General features: G+C 51.2%; 1 protein-coding gene across 18 annotated transcripts in view; it reads right to left on the reverse strand.

The window, feature by feature from the left end:
• The window catches only part of ARHGAP27 (Rho GTPase activating protein 27), a 1,125,989-nt gene that overhangs the window by 545,107 nt on the left and 568,359 nt on the right, over positions 1-12,523 (reverse strand). The gene's annotated exons all lie outside the window — the stretch shown is intronic.

Raw genomic sequence — 12,523 nt, forward strand, 5'->3', positions numbered from 1 at the left:
ATTCTTAAGGCCACAACAGCAATGAAAAAGAGCTGGGTGTCAGCTACTAAAAATTTTTGCGTGGTAAAACCACCAAGCAATAGGGTGACTGACCCAAAAGGGGATAGGGGCTGGTGAACCAAATCTAAATCGTAAACCTGGGCAGGCAATCCCCTTTTTATGCAGAGACAAAAGGCTCAAAGGCCAATACTAGACCTCCCCGACAGGAGGCGTCAGCGCTATTGAAGCGTTACCTGACTCAATCCCCACTCTCTTGGGGATCGAGCGTCAAGAAAGGAAAGCTGCGAGCAGTTTGATAACCCTCGCGCGCTAATACAGACCACACAGGCGTTAATCGCTGCCCAGGAGCTCCGCTACACTTCAACGCGCGCGCGTCTGACAGACGGTTGAAACCGTCGAGACGAGTCGCGCTCACCTCAGCCTCCCGCGCCCCCAGGCGGCGGGAGGAGCGGAGCAACACACCAGCATCAACAGCCGCGTAGGAGTGAAAAAAAATTCATTCCCGCGGCGACAAATGTGAAGAATTATAAACGCGCAACAAGATACTAAACAAATGAAGCTAGTGCTAGTAAGAACACGTCATAAATCAATGTGACAGGCAAATCGCTACTCAGCGCCGCATCACGCATAAACAAACGCGCTGCTAACAACGTACATTATGTACAAAAACCAAGCACATATTATATTAAAATGAAACCAAGTCCCCCCCACATAAGAGAACTGAGGAGTACTTAACTGGCTGCGCAGCAGCGAAGAAAGAGGAGATCAGGACACCAATCAGGGCTCTTCGGTAGCTGTATAGTCCCTTGTTAGACACTGACTGTCTTGATTGGTTGTTACCTTTCTGTTTTTGTAACTACATTTTTCCCAATGGTTCATAGGAAAAGTAGTTTTGTTAGTTTCTTCTTACGCTGCTGTTCAATAAAGCGAAGAAAGAAGGCATAATCCTCGCCTCCAGTCCCGACATAGAATCAGTCCCACCGTAATCCAAATTTGTGACTGGTCTCCTGTTGAAATAGAACTAGACGTTCTTTACATGCTCAACAGTTCCAGATGAACGGAGCTTAGTGTAGTCCCCCTTTCATGTTCATGCTTTGTACCATGGAGGGTGTGATTAGCGTCTGTTGACAGGCGATACATCACCCTCCATTAAAATTGCTCATAGCTGTGACTTTGCCTGTCCTTACAGACGCTACTCGCAGACTGGTCACATTGCATAATCAATATTAAGTAACACTCCTCCTGCTCTAGGACAAGATTCTACCTGTTTACGAGCGAGACTGTGCGGTTTCTCAGCAGGATGGTGGGGGTCCGTGCTGCCCTCAGCAAATCTCCTATATCTACAGTGAGTGTGCAGATCGCTCCTTCTGCCAAGTGCCTGTTTGATGCCTCCTTGCGGAGGTCAGTGAGTGGCCTCTCACGGCTTCAGGAGGTCACACCTCGGGCATCTCTCACAGACGAGGCAGGGTTCTTTTCTGATCCTCTGTCCAGTATAGGGTGGACATCAGTGGGAAACTGGATCTGAGTAGCTCCTCTGCCCTTGGGGGGGGGGGGGGGGTAGTTAAACAGGAGTGGAGCCCATGGGGCTGGTGTAGTCGCTGCTTTCAGAAACCCCATACAGGCTCAATTACTGGTTGGCTTTGGGGCTGCCTATCTAGGAGTATGGTGGCTCAGCACAGGTCTACCCTTCACCTTCTCCCCACTTAGTCACCATAAATGCCTCAGATTCCAGAGAATGAGCCAGGCATTGAAATAGTTTCTGTAAAAAACAAGTTTAAAATAGCGATTTACGAATCATTGTAAAATAATGGTCTTGACTTTCCTTAACCCAATGATAGGGGACATAAACGCCCTGAACCTCCTCCAGATGCAAACAATAGTGACTTACTTGAGTTATGACATTACACACAGGGGCGTAACACAGGCCCCTGCATCCCAGTGCGGGGGTCCTGAGATGCAGGGGGCCCCCTCCGCCCAGTACTCGGGCCTTAGAGCTCTGAATTAAATCCGGAATGGGGGCCCCTCCGTGTACCTTGCAGGGGGGCCCCCTCAGCTTTTGTTACGCCAGTGGTTACACAAATATTCTAACCTGAAGCATACAAACGCCAAAATCTATCCACATTCCCAGTCCGCATTACACGTTGTATTCATTCAGTACAAATCACTAAAACTATTAAAACGTCGAACACCTGCATGGGTTCTTAAAGGCCAAAAATATACCAATCAAAAACGTTGGTCTTTCTGTACATTTTATTACATTTCAGTTGATGTCGTACCTCAATTTTTCTTTCAGTTGAACACTTTCCAGTGTATGATAATATACCTTGCTTTTTCTGTGAATGTGACAGGGACGTACAATGCATATCAGTAAGCATCTCTTTGTCTATTAGTGTTAAAGCTTCTTTGTTAAAGAAATGCACTTTTTTGCATTTTGAAGAGACTATCATATTTTCATTAAATAGAACGGAAAACCATGTGTGGCCATTTACCAGTGGTACGTGAAGTAATAGCAGATATTGTAGCACCCAGGATAATGTGCTGCATGGCTAAATACTTAGAAGGTCCCAAAGGCAAGACCTATTGGCTATGCCAATGCTTGTGTTTTTTTTTTTTTGTTTTGGTTTTTTTACAATTTAGCACTGGGAGAAAAAAGTGGCCAAATCAGACCCAGACGCCCATCCACCATCTGGGCTGACTTTCAGGCAGAAGCTGATGGCACGCTAGACGTTCTCAGTACAAGGACCTCTTAGGTTGCATTGAATGCTCGTTTTTAGCCTGTCACTGTAAGTGGGGAGAAATTTCTGCCGGCCTGATCAAAAGCTGTATGAAGGGAAGGATTAAAATCAGCAGGCCTGCTTTAAAAGTGGGAGTCAACCGTGTAAATTGGTAGAGTATGCAATGCACCCCAGAGACAACAGGTTTGAAAGGACGGTCACAAGATCAACCCAGGATTGAGGCATCCATCTATCGGGGTTTTTACTTTCTATCCCCATCTGCAGAGAAACCTTCACACTTGATACACACTTACTTACTGGACCAAGATATGTACACAGGTATCCATCCATTCTTCCATCTCCAGGTCGTGGACAGACTCACAACCACAGAGGACATCCGTTCCAACAATCTAGGAACAAACTAACTGGCAACTATGTACCACGTACATAAGCGGTGTTATTTTACACAACATACAAAACTATAAAACACCATTAAAAAAAACACTGCTCCCTAGTAAAACACACAGGTTAAAGTCTCTCCTCTCTCTACAAAACAGTCGATTCTTTGTGATTTACAAAATACACTATTAAAATGGAATTTTATGTGTTTAGAGTCTATACAGCACACACTCTCTACTAAGTGCCTCTGAGTATATAGTGTTATGTCCTTAGTTTCGTCAGGGTTTCCAACTTTTCTAAGACACTGTGGCATAACTTTTCAGTAATTATTATTGAACTATTTAAATCGACTTGCCTGGGGATGCTGCTCGCATTCCATAGCTGTACAAGGTTTCCTAGCTCCACTGTGGTCTGGATTCAGTACATACCTTGCATACGAGACAAAGCCCAATGTTGACCGGCAGTTTTATTCATTCTTTAAATATACCTAGTTACGTGCCGTTCGCGTAAATGAAGGGGCCGACACGGGAGTGCTCGTTAGTAGCCGCCTTTATTCAGTTTGCCCTTTTCTCTGCCGCCTTCACCCGCGGCTCCTCCCCTTCCTCCCCTGGCCATGCCGGACCTTGGGGCAAACCCGGGACAGGCATGGCGACATGACCTCTCCCCCTTTTGTATTCTAAATGTTCAATGAGTCGAATGGGTCTCTGGCTGTCCCGTCGTGGTCGGCTGGGTCGTGGTTGACTGTGGGGAAGTTCCCTTCTCAGATCACGGGTTTCCGATACTTGTGTGAGTTCTTCGTGACTGTTGTCTTCTTGACTGGACACGGACGTGTCCAGTCAGGTCTCAGAGCCAGGTGTAGGCTGTCGGGTTGCATCTTTTAAAGTGTGACACGTTTCTGGTCGTCCTCTTGCTTCCAGACTCAGCCGTAACCATGGTTCCTTTCCTTCTTGTTGCGGGTGATCGTGATAACGGCTGTCTGTTTTAGATTCTCTCGTCTCACCAGCACCCAGTCTCCTTCTTGGATGTCGGATTTCTTGGCGTGTCTGCGGTGATCTGCATATTCCTTCATCTTTGCCTTCTTAAACCGATCCAACTCGACCAGGGTTTTGTGGTCAGAAGTCATAGTTTTGGACTGCGTGACAGCATCAGTAGTTGGTATCCGGGTACGAGGGGTCCGGCCGAGCATCAGGGTGGCGGGACATTGGTTTGTGGTGCTGTGTGGTGTAGTCCTGTATGCTCACAATACTTAGTTTAGTGCTGGTTGAATGTCGCGGTGAGTTAGCTCAGCTTGTTGAACTGTCTTTTTAATGGTGGCCATAAATCGCTCCACCATCCCATTTGCCTGGGGCCACAAGGGAGTGATTTTCCGATGTTTGAAGTTTAGGTGTCTTGCGAAATCTGTAAATTCTTGTCCATTAAAGGGTGGGCCGTTGTCGGACTTCACCACCGTGGGGATTCCCCATGCGGCAAATGCTTCGTCAATTACCGGTATGACAGTGGTCACTTTGGTGGAGGTAATCTGGTTAGCAATGGGGAATCGGAAATAGTCATCCATGACGAGGATGTATTTTCCCGACTTCAGCGGGCCGAAGAAGTCAATGGCTACGTGTTGCCAGACACCATCTGGTAGGCCTGACATCTGTAGTGAAGCGTGTGGTTCGTCTCGCCCCACTAGTTGACAATGCGGGCACTCTTGTAGCGTGGCCTCCACCATCTGGTCAAGAGAAGGGAACCAGACGAGCTCTCGTAGCGCTTTCTTCGTGGCAACCACCCCTCGATGTCCTTCGTGTGCTAGATTTACGACTCCCTGTCGCAGTTGACTGGGGATAACGATCCTCCGACCTCTTAGTAATAGTCCATTGTCGCTGATGGAGAGTTAGTCTTTGACGTGCTTGAACGCCATGAGTTCCTGCGTGTTGATGTTGTGGTTAGTCTTTGGTTCTTCTATGTGTCGCCATGAGTCTGTGCGAACGCGGTGCATGATGTTTTGAATGGTGCCGTCGTTTGTAGATGCGTCAATGATAGCTTCTAGTGGAACTGTCGGTGGGCAGGCTCGATCAATGACAGAGGTATTCCTCAGCCACCGAGTGTTGCGCTCGTGTCAGAGCCTGGGGGTGTCGTGAGATGTAATCTGCTGGGTTTTCCGCCTTCCCTGGTTTGTGAATGATGGTGTACGTGTAGTCTTGCAGGCGGATGCCCCATTGTTCTATTCGCGGAGGCATCTTTGACCATCAAGCGCTGACCATTTTCGGGAACCCCAGGGCAGTGATTAGTGTGAAGTGCTTGCCATACATGAAAAGATGAAAATGCTCACACGCCTGCCAGGCTTTCTTTTTCTGGTTGGGAGTACGCCTTCTCGGTGTCAGTAAGACTGCGGCTGGCATATGCAACGATGTGACGGTGGTCAGCTTCGTCATCGTATTGCGCTAGAATCGCTCCTAGCCCAACAGGGCTGGCATCCACGGTGATCTCCGTCTTTCGCTTGGGGTTAAAGTATGCCAAATTAATGGCTGAACTCACCGCGGTCTTGATCTTATTGAAAGCTCGGTCACACGTGGCTGACGACTGGAAACTTTGCCCTTGTTGAGTCAGTTACCTCAGGGGGTAACTGATGGTGGCGTAGTCTTTAATGTAACAAGCGCAGTAACTGTCCATGCCCAGAAACGAGCGGACGTCACTGACATCGTATGGCTGTGGAGTGTCCTATAGTGCGGACGCTTTTTCAGGGTCAGGTTTCATACCCTCTTTTGAGAAAATGTGTCCATAGAATTTGTGTCGACTTGTGAAACTCGAACTTTTCCTGATTGAGTGTGAGGTTGGCGTTGAGAAGGGCATGACACGGTCTAGCGTTTTGTCGTGATCTTTCCGGGTCTCTCCAAACACCAAGATATCGTCGCTGTAGTTGAACGCGTTTGGGATGTCTTGTATGACTCACCGGACAGCCTCCTGGAAAATCTCAGCAGCGGATGAGATTCCGAAGTTGAGGCGCTTATACCTGAAAAGTCCTTGGTGTGTGGTGAAGGTGGTGATGCATCTTCATCGTTCGTGTAATTCGAGTTGATGATACCCCTTGTTGAGGTCTAATTTCGAGAAGACTGTTGCTCCGTTCAGGCGTGTGATCATGTCACTGATGGGGGGCCTGGGTGTCGTTCCCTTTCGATGGCTGTGTTAGGGGCTCGTATATCTACACACAGACGTACTTTGTTGTCCTGGCCTCTCTTGGGCACAACCACTACTGGCGCCACCCATGGAGTGGGTCTAGTTGATCTATGAGGTCTGCCTTTAGTAAATCTTAAAGTTCGTCGTCTACCGCTTGTTGTAGATGGAAGGGCACTTTCCTGTGATGCTGTGCCACGGGCATTACTTGTTCATTGATGTGTAGCTGTTTTCCTAGGCCGATGAACAGCTTCGGGAACTTGTTGACAATGTCTGGCAAGTCATCCACTTTGTACAGGATCTCAACTAGTTTCAGGCGTTCCGCCGTTGGCAGGCCGAGGAGACAGTCTGCCGCTTCAGGGCCTTCAATTACGTGGATTTGTGCTTGAATTTTTCTGTCTTTGTAGGTCAGCGCGGTACTGAATTGTCCTAGACATGGTAGTGGTTCTCTGGACATCCACGTGTAAACCCTTACTGCCGCTGGTTCTAGTTTCGGTTTTGGGTTCATGCTCTGGTATTCGGTGGCGCAGATGTAATTGAGTGATGCGCCTGTATCTAAAACGAATTTGGCTGAATGACTTCCTATTCAGATGTGCAGTCGCGGGTATTTCTTCAGTCTGTCTGGATCTGCTACCATGCACACTTATTCATCACTGTCTTGTGAGATGGGTGTAAGAGAGGACGACTCTGGATGTTGATCGTTGAGACCGGTAGGAGTCGTGTGACTGTGCTGGATCTTGATGAGCTTGTCTAGTGGTCTCTCCGTCCTTGTACAGCCCTGGCGTGGTGTCATGATCCTGCGTTCTGCTTGATCCGTCTCATCTCCGTGCACCGAGCTTTGCAGGCTGCTTCAAAGTGGTTGTCTTTTCCACATCGGTGGCATTGCTGGCCAATGGCTGGACATTGACCCGTGTGTGGGTAATCTTGGCCACACCGGTAACACTGCGAAGGGTGTCTACGAGAGGGACTGTTCTTTATCCCTCGGCGGGGTGACTTCGTACGAGGTGACCTTGCAAATCTTCCCGAGGTGCGACGATCTGGACGGTACCTCGGTTCTGTGTGAGATTGCACGCGAAGAGCCTGTTCTTTTTTTTCAGTTTTACGGGCCTCCATTTTTTTAGCGGGTTCTTCTGCTTGGTCATTGATGCGAGTCAGTTCTTCCATTTCATCTAAAGTGTAATGCTTCTTCAATAGACATCCGTCAATAATTCGTAGGCCTAGCGTGTCGTCTGTAGTGAAGTTGTCGAATTCACAATAGCGAGCTAGACGCTTAAGACGGGAGATAAAGTCACCCATGGGTTCGTCTCGTTCTTGAGACGCGAGTTTGAATGTGTAGCGCTCGTAGTCTAGGTTCCGCTTGGGAAGGAACTTCTTGTTTAGTGCTTCTTTTACGCTCTCATATGACGCAGCGTTGGCAGGGGGCAGGTCGTTGATGATTTGTCCAATATCTTTACCTACGAGGTTACGCAGGGCTATGAGTTGTTGGCTGGAATCCTGGACCTGTGACCCTTTCATGAAGTCTTCAAAATCCTCAAGCCAACTCTTCCACGCGGGGCCCATGCTACTACCTGACGTCAATGGCAGTGATTCAGGGGGGCGCAGGTATGACACTCCCATGGGCATCAGTCCAGGCGGCGGAGCATTTTGTGTTGTGCTAGGCGTAGCTTGCTGAGAAGTCAGGGTTTGACATTGTGAGGCACAAACTGGTTCCAGTAGATTTCAGAAGTGGTTACAGGGGTTCTGTGTCACTCTGGCAGGCTTCAGGGGTCTTTTTTCTGGAAGTTGCCTGACCTTAAGATGGCTGCCGCGTTGGGGCCAAGCTTGGCTAATGCAAGGCGCCTGACTTTAAAATGGCCGCCAAAGGGGACTCTGGTAAAGCATGCTCCAATCTTCACAGGGGCAAATTACTGGGCTTACCCCTCTGTGTCTTTTCACCGTTCTGTCCTATAATAAAGCCTTCAGATGTGCTCCCTTCATTCTCTGGCTGTATATGCGCGTCGTCCTGCCATTCGCGCTCCTCTCTTCGGTTTAAGCGCTCCGCTCGCCGGTGGCGCGCGCTTCTCTTTGCTTGTGGGAATATCGAGGGGGGGGGGGGGGGGGGGGTGACAGATCCCACTCTCGTCGCCAGTTTCGTGCCGTTCGCGTAAATAAAAGGGGGGCGACACGGGAGTGCTGGTTAGTAGCCTCCTTTATTCCGTTTTCCCTTTTCTCTACTGCCGCCTTCACCCGTGGCTCCTCCCCATGCCATGCCTGACCTTGGGGCAAACCCGGGACAGGCATGGCGACATGACACCTAGCGTCACTGGGTTTTACTTGCATTTTACCACACACTGCTCTGTTCATCTGCGTCAGACAAATTTACGACAGCACTACGCCACAGAAATACTTTCTATCAGCTTATAAAGGTGTCACACATCCAGCTAAGAAGATTGATCTCGGTTATAAACGTGGGGAAATAAAAAGATTAAAAATAGTACTGAACTGGATCATGTGACTAAGCAAAACACATTACATTTGCACGTGGGCAGTGGAAGAGATTTCCCATGGTTTGTAAAAGCTATAAATAGAAAAGTAATCTTAAGTTTTTGACGACCATTGTTGTTTGTAAAATTAACTTTGTTCCAAGTGTACCTTACTAATCTGATCAGAGCTTCCCAATATACTATATCAACTATAGGTACAGTGGGGAATATTCAAACACGGCTACCCTACTAATAAACAAATACCCTCAAACTAATGGGATCGCAGGTAGGTAGATCTATATACTATCCATCAAGTGAATTTATGCACCGAAGGCAGATACTATCGACATGCATCACCAAATACTATGCACATCACATCCTGGAAGTCCAATACATTTCCCTGTAGTGAGGGACTTCTGCATCAGCAACGACATTAGTGTATTTAATGACAGTCTGTTGGAACCCAGAACACCAAGTTGAAGAAATCATTTCCAACCACTCAGCTTGAGACTCTATTGGTGATCCTTCCAAACAAGTGACAACTGGTTAGCAGGGCATCATTTACATGTGCCATACTTCAGTCTTCCATAATATTTGCGTCCTGAAAGCACAAGACTGCCTTGAATTTGATTACTTCTCCCAAAGTATTCTGCTAATAATATGGCGAAGCCACACTTCGGGTTAATTTCCACTTGGGGCCATCCTTCGTAAAATCATGGATAAATCTTGCCCAGGAAATGGAGCATAGCAAACTTTCGCCTGGGCTAAGAGGACTTAATTTCTCACTATGGAGCACTTGTTGTTCCTACCAGACTGAAAATGATGACTGTACCTGTGTATTTACATCATGCCTGTAGCACAGCCAACAATTTGAGATAGCAGATTATATCACTGTTTTACATACGTGTGCAGTGCAGGGATGCCCTACTTCCTTGCTATTTCACCTCATACCTTTTCTCCTCTCTTCACTCCACTGCCTGCTTGTCCTCTTTTTTCTGCCCCTGCGGAGTGCTCTGGCCCCAACCAAAGTACATTCTGGTAACTTTTGCAACCCACAGAAAATTATTTGGAGACCTTCTGTTGTCCAGCTGGCCCTAGTCTCTGGGATCACCCAGAAACCATGTGACACATCGCAGACTTCCATGACCTACTGCTAAATCCTTCCTCATAAGGGTGTCCCTGGCAGAGGTGTTAAGGGTGCCTTCATGTGATATCTTTGCGTCAGGGGACGTTAACGCCATGTAAGGCTCTATTAATGCTGTGTATAGATTTTCTTGCTTTGCACCATCACTGCCTCTGTATGCACGACTTGGACGCAGTACTGTGGTGACTGTTGATTTCCTTCTGTAGCACCATAATTGCTTCTCGGATAGCTCTATTAATGCTTCTATATAAAGCCCATAAAGCCACTACTGCAGGTTGTGGATTTCAGTGAGCTACGGAAGGCATCATTAGATCTGAGTGAATACCCCACACTCACTACTGTTATGTCTGTGCAGTTACATGGGCTCTGCCATCACCCCCTTATAAGATGGTCCGCAGACCCACCACAATGATATTTGTGAAGCTCCTTGGACTGTGCCATCACCACATCTGGGACCCAGAGCAGCAACAATGATATCTGTGGATTTCTGTTGGCTACGGCAGCACTGCTTCAGTGTAAATCACACAGATCCCCCCAATGTCATGTCTGGGAAGTTCCTTGAGCTGTGCCATATACCCTCCTGGGATGATAGACAGACCCACTACAATGGCAACTGTGGGTTTCTTTGGGTTGCACAACCACCACCTCTGACACGACACATAATTTAAGGCATATGTGATGTGTTGTCTTCCTGGGTTTCACCACTGCAGAGCCTGGATGGACCCTTAGTCATGCTTCTCTCCCACAGTCACCAAAAGAGAGTACGGTTTGTAAGGTAATTATTGAGTGTATGTGCACAAAGTAAGCGTCCCTCCAACATGTCTCTACTAGGGGTGGGCAGAAAACTCTGTTCCGCCAGCGTAGCGGATAAAGCCAGCCACCCCTGCCCCCCGGCCCAGTCCCTGCTTCTGAAAGCAGCCAGGCTGGAGAGAGCCACCCCGAGCCCCGGTTGACCCAGACCCCAGCGCCCAGACCCTCGGCTGGTTTGCAGGACATGGGGCTCCAGCACCCCGGGGCCCGCGAGACGGAGCACGAGACCCGGTCCCAGCTTCCGAACCCAGGCCAGGCTGGGGAGAGCCTCCCCGGGCCCCGGTGGACCCCCGTCACCAGCGCCTGGACCCTCGTCTGGCTTCCAGGATGGGGGGGCACCTGCACCCTGGGACAAAGCACGGGCCCAGCTTCCGAACCCTAGCCAGGCCGGGGAGAGCCTCCCTGGGGCCACGGTGGACCAGTCACCAGCACCCGGACGCTCAGCTGGCTTCCAGGACGGGGGGCTCCCGCAGCCTGGGACCCTGGGACCCAGTACGAGCCCCGGGCCCGGTCCCAGCTTCCAAACCCTAGCTGGGCAGGGGAGAGCCTCCCCGGGCCCCGGTGGAACCCCCTGTCCCCAGCCCCTCGGCTGGCTTGCAGGACAGGGGGCTCCCACACCCGGGGACCCTGGGACAGAGCATGAGCCTCAGGCCCAGTCCCAGCTTCCGAACCCTAGCCAGGCCGGGGAGAGCCTTCCCAGGCCCCAGTGGACCCCCGTCCCCAGCGCCCGGACCATTGGCTGGCTTGCAGGACAGGACGCTGCCGCACCCCGGGGCCCGCCGGACAGAGCACAAGCCCCGGGCCCGGTCCCAGCTTCCGAACCAAGCCGGGGAGAGCCTCCCCGGGCCCCAGTGGACCCACGTCCCCAGCGCCCGGACCCTTGGCAAGCTTGCAGGATTGGGGGCTCCCGCACCCAGGGACCCTGGGACGGAGCATGAGCCTCGGGCCCAGTCCCAGCTTCCGAACCCTAGCCAGGCCGGGGAGAGCCTTCTCAGGCCCCAGTGGACCCCCGTCCCCAGCACCCGGACCATTGGCTGGCTTGCAGGACGGGGGGCTCCCGCACCCCGGGGCCTGCCAGACAGAGCACAAGCCCCAGGCCCAGTCCTAGCTTCCGAACCCTAGCCAGGCCAGGGAGATCCTCCCCGGTGGACCCCTGTCCCCAGCACTCGGACACTCGGCTGGCTTGCAGGACGGGGGCTCCCGCAACCTGGGACGGAGCACGAGCCCTGGGCCCGGTCCCGATCACAGCTTCTGAACCCTAGCCAGGCCAGTGGGAGCCTTCCCAGGCCCCCGATGGGACCCCCGGACCATCGACTGGCTTGCAGGATGTGGGGATCCCGCACCCGGGGCCTGCCGGATGGAGCTCAAGCCCCAGGCCCGGACCCAGCTTCAGAACCCTAGCCAGGCTGGGGAGATCCTCCCCGGGCCCTGATGGACCCCCGTAACCAGGGCCCAGACCCTCTGATGGCTTGCAGGACGGGGGCTCCCACACCCCAGGACCCACCAGATGGAGCTCAAGCCCCAGGCCCGGACCCAGCTTCAGAACCCTAGCCAGGCTGGGGAGAGCCTCCCCGGGTCCCGGTGGACCCCGTCCCAAGCGCCCGGACCCTCGGCTGGCTTGCAGGACATGGGGGCTCAAGTACCCCAGGGCCCACCAGACAGAGTTCGAGCCCTAGGCCTGTCCCAGCTTCCGATCCCTAGCCAGGCTGGGGAGACGCTCCCTAGGCCCCAGTGGACCCCAGTCCCGAGTGCTCGGACCCTCGGCTGGCTTGCAGGATGGGAGGCTCCCGCACCCCGGGGCCCACCAGATGGAGCTCAAGCCCGGGTCCGGTCCCAGC

This window comes from Triturus cristatus, chromosome 1_1 (genome assembly GCF_964204655.1).
Source record: "Triturus cristatus chromosome 1_1, aTriCri1.1, whole genome shotgun sequence".
NCBI lineage: Eukaryota > Metazoa > Chordata > Amphibia > Caudata > Salamandridae > Triturus > Triturus cristatus.